At 38.8% G+C, this 13399-nt stretch overlaps 1 long non-coding RNA gene across 1 annotated transcript; it reads right to left on the reverse strand.

Annotated features, from left to right (window-relative positions):
* Positions 1–552: 552 nt before the first annotated feature.
* On the reverse strand, positions 553–1877 carry LOC131229869 (uncharacterized). The gene is made up of 3 exons (XR_009163632.1): positions 1785–1877; positions 1599–1679; positions 553–791 (listed from the first exon to the last, which is right to left on the reverse strand). It is a non-coding gene; the product is annotated as an uncharacterized LOC131229869 (long non-coding RNA).
* Between the last annotated feature and the right edge of the window lie 11522 nt (positions 1878–13399).

Genomic DNA, 13399 nt, shown 5'->3' on the forward strand with positions numbered 1-13399 from the left:
GAGTGCACGTGCCTTAAAATTCCTACCATTACATGCTTATGTTTTGCATATGCTAGTCTTCTCTTCTGAATCCAGGGCTAAAAGACCTGGGCAAGTGTCAAGAAGAAAGCCATCAGTCTCAAACACATTACAGTCCCACCTGGGCTCTCAGATATGACCATGGCACATGCTCACACCAACACCATTCATAAGCACATTACAGTCCCACCTGGTAATCTGGTATTGATTCCCAATACCAACTATAAAATGCACACACCAAAGGGCAAGCAAAGCATGGTAGGGTGATGGAGGGGTAGTTGCTAGGCAACTACATGGTAATTTGTTATTGATTCCTAATAACAACTATTACATGCACACATCAAAGGGCAAGCAGGCATGGTAAGGCCATGGAGGGGTAGTTGACAGGCAAACCGCTAGGTAAAAAGCACCTTGACATGTAAAACATCATGCCAACTCAAAATAGCAGGGAACCCATTGATGTGTTATTGTCAAATAGGATTCACATGCCGACATGGTCAGTCACCAGGCCATACCTTAGAACCACTGCAGTGCCATATGAATTACCTTGAGCCAGGTAATATCATTATTAATGATTGAAACATTGGATATTTCTTAACCATGCAAAATGAATATGCTACAAACAAGAAGACCTGAAAAGAAGCAAGGCAGATTAAGAACTGAGTCACCTTAGAGATTATGAGAGCAGGGCTCCACTGCTCCTTCAGAATGTCAAGGCAGATGCTACCGTTACTGTTGATGTTTGGATGCAAAATTTTGGTACGGAAGGCAACCTGAATATTGGATAGATTCAGTCCTCTTACTTAGTTTCTCAAAATTGAAAATAGGAAACTGACAAAATCTCATTGTCACATTAGTCTTCCTCAAGATAATAGATCAAATTGAATGTTAAAGAACTTTTACCACTCCATAAACTACAATAATAATATTTATATATATATAAATAATAATGATAATAATAATAACATTTGACATCAGCGACAAAACTTCATGGAAGGTGAGAAACAAGGACAATATCCTTTCAAGATATAAATAATAAGAGGCAACGACAAATAGAGCAAGACTTTTTTTCTTTTTCTTTTTGGTTAGCATAGTAGTACACACACCCCACTGCTAGCCACAACAACAAATAGAGCAGGACTAGCCACACCCAATTTGACTTATATCATCCACCATGGAATTTTCTTCTCAATGGAGTAAGTTAAAGGAGAAAGACCATTTATTTCAGTAAAGAAACTTCCACTTCATCCTGAATAAATAAACCAACCTATCCAAAATAAATATACTCTATGTTTTTTTCATCTACCAAGATCTAGATGTCAGTACATGGCCAAATTGTCTCCTATTTAAAACTTTAAATGTTACAAATATTTCTGATTTCAAAGTTTCCTCAAGCATATAACCTTTTCCTATCCCCTAAACTTCAAAACCCACCTTTCTTCATTCAAGGTCCCCAACTGCTCACTATAATGAGAGATCAGTTGTAGTCACCTTGGGAGGCTTGAAAGGATAATCATCTAACCCATGGCATGGTTAGCTCCATAGAGCAGATTCCATTATTAAATAAAGGCGAAGTTCACCTGGTTAGTCAGTTCCTCAGTTTCCTCTTCGGCCTCATCATCGTCTAAGACATTGTCAAGCGATTCTGACATCATCTCACTCTGCATGGAGGCATGCACTTCAACTAATACATGCTTAAATTGAAGAAACAACAATTTTTTTGTCATTTACTTACTACAAGGATTACTAGCCAATAGAGACGATACCTAAGAAAAGTGCGGAAGGTTTTCCTGGTCTCGACTTGAATTCAGGATGAAACTGGACACCAACAAAGTAAGGATGACTTGGTAGTTCAAGAATCTGCAGAGTAAAAATATAGAAAAATAATAATAATAACCAAGGGGACCAAGCCCTGTCCATACATAACTGGGCCACAGCCATTGCCACTCCTATTTAATCATACACATGGGATAATTGTCCCGCAATCCAGACCGGCCAAATTGCTGATACAGCATAACCCAAAAAGAGAAAAAAGAAGTTGTGTGTGTGTGACATCCACTTAATCCATCATTTTACAGTACATACCCCCAAAAAGCAGGTCAATCTAAAGCTCAAGTGGGCCACACCATAGTGAAAGGTATGGATGGGGGATGCCTGACATTGGAACTGGGGCCTCCCATTATGTTTGTATGTCATCCAACCCGTTCATAAGGTGACTCTAACCCACATCGAGAAAACCAAATATAAGCCTGACCCAAAATTTCGATAAGCTAAAAGGTGGTCTTAATGGTAAGCATCCCAATCTACCTTTTTTTTATCTCATGGCGTGGTCCACTCGGTATAGAACAGTGGCAGTTCAAATCTTCACCTGTCCCATCCAGGTGACCATAACAGCTGGGCATGAGAATCCTGGAGCAACAACCATCAGCTGAGTATGAAAGCTTGAAGAAGGCTCTATGCTGCTTGCGTCTGATTAGGTGTCCCAGACATGATGACCATCCCATCTCTTGTACTATGCTAAGCTGACTGCAGAGATTGGTGAGAAAGTACAGATTGTTGGTGATGATCTACTCGTCACCAACCCTAAGCATGTGGAGAAAGCAATCAAAGAAAAGGCCTGCAATGCCCTTCTGTTAAAGGTGAACTAAATTGGGCCCGTCACTGAGAGCATTGAAGCTGTGAAAATGTCCAAACGGGCTGGTTGGGGTGTGATGGCGAGCCACCGCCGTGTTGAAACAGAGGATATGTTCAATGCAGATCCCCTTCTAGAGTTATGGAGGTGGAGATCTTAAATTAGTGGGTTTCTTTTATTAAAAAAAAAAACCCAATCCAATTCCACAAAAAAAAAGACAGCAATATGAATATTCAAAAGAGAAAAAAAGAAGAAAATCATTCTTGCATACCTAAAATGGACGCAGATTATGGCGTCAGAGAGGGATGTCTTCGTGAGATCGAGAGAGAGGGGATGCTTAGGGAGAGAAGAGGGGTTCGTGAGAGGGGAGATCGAGAGAGAGAAAAGGGGTGTTGGAGATCGAGATTGAGATCGAGAGAGAGAGAGAGAGAGAGAGAGAGAGAGAGAGAGAGAGAGAGATGGATGCGGGTGGGGGCGGAATGGGTTTTTTTCCCAGAGGAGGGAGATGAAAAGTTTCATGCAAGGGGGGAAATGAAAGAGGGCAGCGCGGGATGAGTTTACGCTTTTAAACCTGCTACAGCCCTTCTACGGTTTTAATCCATAGCTAAAAGTCCCATGGCCGTAGCCGTATACCGCACATCCACTTTCACACGGTTTTAACAGTGACGAACGGCCCTCTCAAGAGCTGCTTTATAGGATCCATCATGATGTATTTCATATATCCACTCCGTCTATTAATTTTTTAATATTATTTTATAGGGAATGACCTCAAAATATAGGCAATTCGAAGGTCAATTTGAACCACACCATCGGTAAATTGTTGGTATTTAATCTCCACTATTTCCAACCATGTGGTCCACTTGAGCCTTCAATTTACTTCCTTTTTTGGGCTCTTGCCCAAAATGCTATTTAAAAAATAAATAGATGTATTAGATGGAGCACACACATTTTAATGTGCATCGTAGAGTCCCTTATGGGGTCGTCCCATGTTGTAGGTGCGAGGGGGTGGTGTTAGCTTTTAGCTACAGTATGATTATTTTTAACTACGGATTTAAGCCGTAGTAATCTAGCTACGGTTTATATCCATAGCCAAAAACTATCATAGTCCGTAGCCATTGATCATTTTTTTGGCAGTGAGCGCTCGGGCTTAACAGGACATCACATTGTTACATTTTTATTATTTTTGGAAACATATATTGAACCCAGCTGTGGATCCATATTCTGGATAATCATACTCTATACATTTTGATTTACTTATCTGCTTTAATCGCGTTTATTCTGGAGTATGTTATACTATTTATTATAATTCTATGCATACTTAAATGCCTAATGTAGAAGTAATCGAGAATCCTGCTTTCGTAAAGCATAAGTGATGCCCGGAATCTCGGGAGTCGAGCATTGCTCGACCCTCAAAATTTGGGGTGTTACACTCTCTCTCGTTTTGTAAAAGTTGTATCCCATCACAAAGACAAGCTTGCATGAAAATCTGGCTGGGAATCTAATCCCACTTACATGTGTCACCCACTTAATGAGTTGTAATTAAGGGTCACAATAGGCTAAGTACCCGACCCAACTTCGGGTAAATTTTGGACCCACAAGCTTGGCCCGTGGGTTGGGCTTAGCCTTGCATTAATGCTCTAGTCAATTTTCGACTCAGGTTCAGGCTCAAGTCATTTTAACCTAACCTGACTAGCTTATTCCGACGGAACCTGACTTTACATGTGCATGTACGATATCTTACAAATCTTCCATTCCAACTCTCGTTTAGGCAAACTATCCATCTTGAACATAGACCGTTCGTTTTATTTCTTTAAATGTATATTTCTTTGTGAACATGTGACCCACTTGATCAACTATATTAAGAACATTCAAGTCGGAAATAAGGATTTTATTTATTGTTGGGTCAAGCCAGGTTGGCTAGGTCAGACATGGGCCCAACCAATTTTTTGGTTTTGGGCATGCTAGCTAGACCCATGATGGGTTTGTTTGGGCTCAGACCTTGGGTCTTAAGTATCAGGCCGAGGCCGAGCCTACCCTGGCCCAGTTCAAATCAAACCCATTGCCACCCCTAACTGTATACATTAGTAACAGATTGGTTAGTCAAATTGGACATATAAGCTTGCATAATTGTTTCAATGAGATTTATAGTCCAATGATTACATATGGTGGGGCCCAACATGGATGGGCCAATGTAAAATGATAACTTAGAATGGGAAAACTTAACCATCTAACCATTGATTTTTATTTGTTGAATGTGGATTGCCAGCCAACGTTCTATACTTGTTCAGTTTATTCACTCACATGTGGCGCACTTGATGAATGAACGGGCTCGCTTATTCAAGAAACATATCTACCGGGCTGCATGACTAAGGCCCAGGTAGTGTATATGTTCCAAAATCACTGAACCAAGACCGTATTGCATTGATGAATCAAGATGGTTGAGTCCGCTGACCATGGATATGGCAATCAAATCATATAACCAACCGTAAGGTCCATTAGTTGGATGGTAAGAATCATGATCCTTTTTCACCAGATTTTTAGATGAAGGTCCATTAGTGGTGGGCTCACCTGATATATGTTGGTCTTGTGCTCATAAATACTTGTAAACAATGCTACCAATAGTCATTTTGAGCTTTGCAATTAGGGGGGAACAAAGGAGTAATTACAATTTTTACTATAAATTAAGGCTTTAAGAACAAAGAAATCAATAGAAAATACTGTTGACTGACTCATAGTGACTTGGATTTACCTAAATGATGGACCCTACTCAATTTTACTTGTCCAGGTTAGAAATCAGGTTAGGTTGGGTCTTCCATTTTGGATAGGTTTAAAATGGGTCTAGATGGGTTTGGTTCTGGTCCATTGTCTTGGACATAGTTGGAATCGGCCCAAGTTGGGTCTAGTTGATTTTATGCCCGCACACACAATATTAATTAATCTAACAATAGAATAAGGTTTGCTAAGCCACATGCATTTAAGGGAGCCCATTTACACACCACATATGTCAAAAAGGCACACCTATGTGTAATCTAAATCACTCATTAGGTGGTCCAAATCACCTAGATGCCCTTATTCGACATGAACCTAACTTAATGGCAAGGTCCAATGTCCTATGGGTACCTTATGTACGAATTTTTAATCTAATGGAAAATAAAATTTAAAAATTTTAATTTTATTGCACTATTGACTTCCTCTTAGACATTTTCAAGTTTTTAGAAAAGAAAAACTTAATTCTACACCAAGGATCTGCCCAATTAGTGCCACCAATGAACCATGAATTTGTCGATGATATTCATACAACTAGAAGTTCTCCTTGAACTTTCCTATCTTAGATGAAGGAGAGGATGAGAGCCACATGTTAGCCCTCAGAGTAAGGTCAAAGGAGATGATAAGGGTCCTAAAAGTTTTAAAGGGGGCATTCATTATCATGAAATCACAATAGAGCGATAACTTTTACAAATTGATTAAAAATACTGTATCGGGTGAAGCTGCTGCATATGTAGCAGAGTCTATGTCGGCACATTTGTGGCATGCGTGTCTAAGCCACATAAGCAAGCGTAGCATGAAGGTACTATCTGATCGTTCCTTGATTCCTATATTTAAAATCGTTGATTTTAATGTATGTGAGCATTGCATATATAGTAAATAATCGCGATTACCTTTTAAGTCGGGAAAATATATAAGGGTGTGCTTGATTATCTGCATTTGGATGTATGGGGAACGTTGCCCATGGTTTCTAGTGGAGGATCATCATTCTTCGTCACATACATTAACAAATACTCCAAAAAAGTGTAGGTTTGTTTTCTAAAAATTAAATAAATCCAATGTTTTCACCACCTTCAAGGTGTAAAAGGCGATGGTTGAAAAGTAGACATGGTGGAAGTTGAAAGTGTTGAGGATAGATACTGGTGGTGAATTCACTTTTAAGGAATTCAATCAGTTTTGTGAAGATAATGGAATAGTGATGCATAATATAATGAGGCATACACCAAAGCATGATGGTCTAGCAGAATGGATGAATCCGACTTTCTTGGAGTTAGCCCGAAGTATATAGAGCAATGTTGCATTGGACAAGGAACTATGGACTGAGGCCGTCAATATAGCTTGTTACTTAGTCAATCGGTTCCCGTCTACCAGCACAAATTGTAAAATTTTAGAAGTATGGAGTGGTCATGATGTAGACTACTCAGGATTGCACGTATTTGGTTATGATGCTTACTCTCATGTACCGTCAGTTGATAGTGATAAGCTAGACCAAAGGGCAAAGAAACTTATGTTTATGGGCTATGGTAGTGATGTGAAGGGATACATGTTGTATGACCGGGTGACACGAAAGATCACGATTAGCTATGAAGCAGGTTTCATGAGGATTCCTTGTTTCATAAGGATGAATGCAAGGAGCCAGAAAAATCAACGGTGATTGACATTAAGATAGAAAAAGGTGAGGCACAAGTAAAAGTTGAGCCACGGAAGGAGGTACATGAGTAGGTGGAGCAACAACATCTCAAAAGAAATCTGCAAGAAATCGCAGATTACCGGTTAGCTACAGAGATGATTCGAATATTGCATTCATCCTCATTATGGATGAGGGAGATCCATCTACCTTCTAAGAAGCATTAGATGACAATGATGCTAAAAAGTGAATGACGACCATGCACGCACCATAAAAAGCTTCTTGGGGTCCATGAAAGTTTGGATCAAGCTGCTATTTGTATTTTCCCTTCGTCCTGGTCTATGTGAACTTATCAACAGGTTAGATGGCAAATAAACATTACTGTGGATCTAGGAAGTTTTTAATGGTGGGTGTTCAATTACCACTGTTTTTCTATCGTATGGTCCACCCGAGATTTGTATTTGCCTCAATTTTTGGACCATGCTCTAAAAAGAGATGGTGAAACGGATGGATGACGTGGATATACACCAAGGTGGGCCCCACGGTCAGGGCCTCACCCACTAAGCTGTTAACCCTGCCTCACCTAATCCATGTCCATGTCACATGTGCAGCAATGACATGGGGCATGGTACCTCCCATACATCCAATGGCACTGGATCTAGTCCCTTTCTGGTTACTTGAGTGTGAATTTCACACATTTTGCTTTGTGCACTACATCTTGACTCATGTGTTTATTGTCTCATTTGAATTTTCTATTATCTGTAGAGTTTTTCAACGGTGGTGGATCGAAATGGAAGTGGTAAAAGCAATGTCATAGATGCAATGCTCTTTGTATTTGGGAAACGAGCTAAGTAGGTAAGCTCTAGAAAAGCTCTACTGCGATCACTATGGTACCATGTGAATAGAAGGAAATTCTGAATATTCGTGCAAGCTAAAATTCTAGGAGCAGTCGATCATAGACCGAAATCCTCACCAGGTGATTAATTCACTATGGTACCATATGGGAGTGCACACAGACTCACGAAGATTTGTATTTTCAGCATTATTGTAACTATAATTGTAATTGATTGAATGAATGATTATAATTGATTCATTATTGAATGAATGATTGTAATTGAATGAATGAATGATTATAATCAAATGATTGAATTGAATGAATGATTATGCAAGTGGCAATTGAATGAATGAATGATTATAAATTTTTTTAATGTAGGAAATAACTATGGATATTGACCGTAGCTGGTAATCTGACAATCGTATTACTACGGATCTAGTACTACTTTTAGCTACAAATACTATTCATAGCTGTAGGTACTTTTAGCTATAGAAATGATTGCTATGGATTATATCTGTAGCTATTGTAATTTATGGCTACGAATTACCTACGACTACGGTCGTGTTGCGGACTAAAACCGTAGTCATAGGTCTATAGCTACGGCTTTTATCCGTATCCTTTGCCCAGTTTTCTGGTGGTGACGATGAGATGGATTCTTTTTATAAGAATTAAATGTGGGAGCTGGTGGAGCTTCCCATTGGGCATAAATTGATCAGGTCCAAGTGGATTTACCAAAAAAAAGGATAGGTACAAGGCAAGACTGATTACGAGGGGATATGTTTAGAAAGAAGGCATCGACTTCAGTGAGATATTCACACCAGTAGTCAAGCAGGTATCTATCAGATTTGTGTTGGTGTTGGTTAACCAAAACAACTTAAAATTGGAACAAATGGATGTGAATACTACTTTCTTGCGTAGAGAGTTGGAAGAGCATATTTACATAAAGCAAGTAGAGGAGTTTGATATACAGGGGTCAGAGAATAAGGTTGATAGATTAAGGAGGTCATTGTACATCCTGAAACAGTCGCCTAAGCAGCGATATAAAAGATTTGATACTTTCATAATGGGTCAGCAATTTACTATAAGTGATATGATCATTATGTCCTTTTGAATACATCGAGTAATGAAGAATTCATTGTACTGGTATTATATGTTGATGACATACTTACTACCACCATAACATGTCAGAGATCGATATATTGAAGACTCAGTTTTCAGGAACATTTGAGATGAAAGATCTAAAGACTGCAAAGAAGATTCTCGACATAGACATACACAGAGATAGGGAGAGGAGCATGATACGATTATTACAGAAATATTACCTTGACAAGGTATTGGTTAAGTTTAAAATGAACAAGGTGAAACTAGTTAGCACACCCTATGTCACTGACTTTAGGCTTTCTTCATAGTAATGTACTATTACAAATTAAGAAAAGTAGGTTATGTATTATGTGCCCTATTCAATCGCAATTAACAGTTTGATGTATGTCATGGTCTCTACGAGACCAGATATTTCACATACAGTGAGTGTTGTAAGCAAATACATGTGAAATACCGACAAGCAATATTGGGAAGTAGTAAAATGACTACTTTATTATCTACAAGATACAATAGACTATGTCTTAACATTTTAGAAATCAAAGGGAAAGCTTGTAAGCTATGTTGATTTAAACTACTCAAAAAATGTGGACAACAGGAGATCGACTTCCGACTACTCATTCATGCTAGTAGGTGGAGCAATCAATTAGATATCGAAGTTTCAGTCTGTGGTTGCTCCTTCCACAATTGAAACTGAGTATATGGCGGTTATAGAGGCATTTAAAGAAGGTGTTTGGTTGTAAGGGATGATGAACGAAATCGGGCTTCACTAGGAGGTCGTGCCAGTTAATTATGACATCAAAAGCATGATCAATTTGGCAACGAATTCTATATATCATTCTTCTAATAAATATATTGATGTGTGTATTCATTTTATCCAGCAGGTGCTCAAATGAAGTAAGAGTTTTCCACATAAAAATTGTGTATTCTCTGTGGTGCTTGACATTTATCTCTATTTTGTTTGATTCGAATTCGGAATTTGCTTCCGCAATTCCCCAACCATCACAGGGTGATACTACTAGAGCTATTGTCATGTCATACTTTAGCACCACATCACCATCCAACATGGGTGGTGATCCCCATCCTTCCCAAGGATTATGACATGCACAACAATTATATCTTTCTTAATAAGATGCGTCATCTATATGTGAATTTCATTATCTCATGCATCCCTACGAGGTTCTAACACAATTCTCACCATTACTTTAAAGAACTTTTTTTTTTCTTTTTTGGGTTAGGTTGTTAGTACACAGCCATGTCAGGACACGCACTCCATGTTAGCCACCCCCACTAGGGATCCATACCAAGACCTCAAGTGTTGAAACGAGATATCTCCACCCAGTCTGCCAGTTGAGCTATGGACCTGGGTGTCATTACTTCAAAGAACTTAAATATAAGACGTGGATAACAATTGGATGGACTATCATGTTCAATCCCTAACGTGGGACACATTCTAGAGAGAGTGATTAATTCTATCATCATCACATCAGCATCATGATTCATAGATAACACTGGACAAGAAGTAGAGGTGCTGACACAATGCCACATGGAGGAATAAAGCATTCACCAATGCCATGGTTAATCCAACCCGTTCAATGTGAACAGTTCAAAGAATAGGGTTTTAGACCCAAAAAATCATCATATTTTTCGGCTATGATAGTCCCTAATGATTATGTGGTCAAAGTGATGAATGATTAGATATGAGTGTCCTTGTGAAAACATAAGATTTCTTGGCCTAGTTACATTTTCAATTTATAATAATTAAATATTTAGTTGGGTTCGATTCCTTACCTCAGTGGTAGACTCTAAGGAGTTTCAACAAGAGGTCTTGGGTTTGAGACCCATAGGTGGTGAAATCCCACTACGGTGTGTGTTGAGTCAACCTGACCCAGCTAATCATCGAGTCAAATTTTCGAGTTTATTTATTTATAATTATGGTAGGATCTTCAATTCTGAGGGATATTTATCACGCAGTTTGTCCATTATGAGACAAGTCAAAGCAATCATCAAAATTATCTAAATCATGGGCCCCACTTGTGGATTACGAATTCAATAGAAAAGCATCTCATACGAATCACCATATAGCCATTGAGATTTATGCAATAGCTCTAATGAATAATGGAAAACTGAGTAAAAGCATCCACAATAGTGCTTCCACCCACATGTTAGTGGCAAATGACATGTTATGAAGAAAGTTCCTACAAACACCAATCAGCTAATTTAAGTAGAAAGGGCATGTTGGGCACTCAACAAACACAAGAACAAGAGACCGTGAGTGGTGGGGGTTTCCATAAATCTTGGAGACACTTTATATAAATGTGATAGTGGGCTCATAGAATTAGTAGAACTTTTGGTTGACCCATAAAGGAGACACTTTATATAAATGTGATAGTGTTCCTTTTTTATCATGCTATGCACACATCATAGGTAACAAAGTTGTGGTGAACTCACATTGCATGACACATTCAAAACAGTTTTCCAAGCACTAAGAAGAATTCACCATCCTACACCTGCCTTGCAATCACAATATTTCAGTACAGGTAGAACGGATTTCTTTAGGTAGATTATGCATTAGTGCCTTTATTCACTCAATTTCAACTCCAACTATTCCAAGAGCTAAGAAGTTATTGACTATTTTGTATAACACCACCTCCTATGGTGATTATGTATTCTTAGGTGGATTTAGATAAATGGCAATCAGAGTTCCAATCTACATCACTAAAACGTCCTTATACAACATGGAAACTAGAACAGTGAATTCTATAGTTAATAATTTTTTATAAGCATCTTAATACTCTATTCACAATATTCCAAGTGTTCTTAATTAGGATTATTGAAAAGAAAAGAAATCCCGGTACAGTTACATCTTTGGAGGAGAGAAAAGCAGAGACGGCCGGTTTTGAATTTGAATGGCTGGCAACGCTGGTTATGGCTTACTGTGATCATGTCAGCTGCGCACCAGTTCATACCGAACTCATTCAACTTTTTGAGAACTTATCATCCGTGATTTGAATCCCAAATCTGAACGGTCCACATGATGCCGCACCCCATGAAACCCCTAGAGCCCAACTTATACTTTGATCCAAAACTTGGTGGGCCATGGAAAAGGAAAATAGTTTCCTCCCTTGATTTTCATCTCTCTTTTCTATGGCCCACCAGCATTTTAGATCAGTGTGAAAATTGGTCCCATGTGGTTTCATGGGATTCCACATCACATGGATGGTTTGGATTAGACACCCATGACACATGTGAAAAGGTGCAAGCAACTCTCTCTCTCTCTCTCTCTCTCTCTCTCTCTCTCTATAGAGAGAGAGAGAGAGAGAGAAAAGGTTCTATGCGGTCGAGCTCATGGGAACTTCCCATAAGGTTGAGCTGTGTGGGCCCACCGTGATGTGTGCCGAACATCTACCCCATCAGTCAGATGCACCATTCCATGGTGGGCCTGGGGCTTAAAAATCAAGTCAATCTGTGATTTGTGTGGGCCACACCACATATAAAAGTTATCTACCACATCGGTCAGATGCACCATTCCATGGTGAGCCTGGGGCTTAAAAATCAAATCAATTCGTGACTTGTGTGGGCCACACCACATACAAAAGTTGAGAGGGGTTACCCTCCACTAAAATATTCATAATCATTTGTTGGGCCCACTGAGATGTGTTTCACAAATCCAGCCCATCAATTATGTGTCCCACTTGGATGAGGGGTCAGACCAAGTTTCAGACACATCAAAATTTCAGGTGGACCCCACCAAGTGTTTTTATATGTTCTAGGCATGTATTCACATGATTTTGGATGGTATGGCCCACCTGAGTTCCTTATATGGCTGATTTTTGGGATATCCCATAATTTAAAGGGGACTCATCAAATGCACGGTGTTGATGTTCGACATACATCACGGTGGGACCCACACAGCTCGACCTCATGGGAAGTTCCCATGAGCTCAACCACATAGAACATTTTCCCGTATGTATGTATGTATGTGTGTGTGTGTGTGTTGTGTGTGTGTGTGTGTGTGTAATTTATTTATTATAAAGGTTATATCTGACCATAATTCATGTTAGGATAAAAAGGAGTGCTTATAGGTTTAGTATTAGAATGTTAGTAACATTTTAAGTATATTCCCAATGTGATGAGATTGAGATTAAAAAAGAAAATTAAAAAACAAAAAAATTAAAAAATCCTATGATTACTCTTTTTTACTTTTTTTTTTCTAGAATTAATTATTCCTTGCCCAAATCTTTCATCTACATATAAGCTTTTCATATTCATGACGTACTCAAGATCATTAATTATCTACATATAAGCATCTTATCATCAATTGATTGCCAGATATCATTGGAGTTTATACACTTTATCTTCTTCATTAATTTTAAATCCATTAGATAAAATAGATTAAGAGAGTTATTTATGCCACTGTCTT

Source organism: Magnolia sinica, chromosome 16 (assembly GCF_029962835.1).
Source record: "Magnolia sinica isolate HGM2019 chromosome 16, MsV1, whole genome shotgun sequence".
Taxonomy (NCBI): domain Eukaryota; kingdom Viridiplantae; phylum Streptophyta; class Magnoliopsida; order Magnoliales; family Magnoliaceae; genus Magnolia; species Magnolia sinica.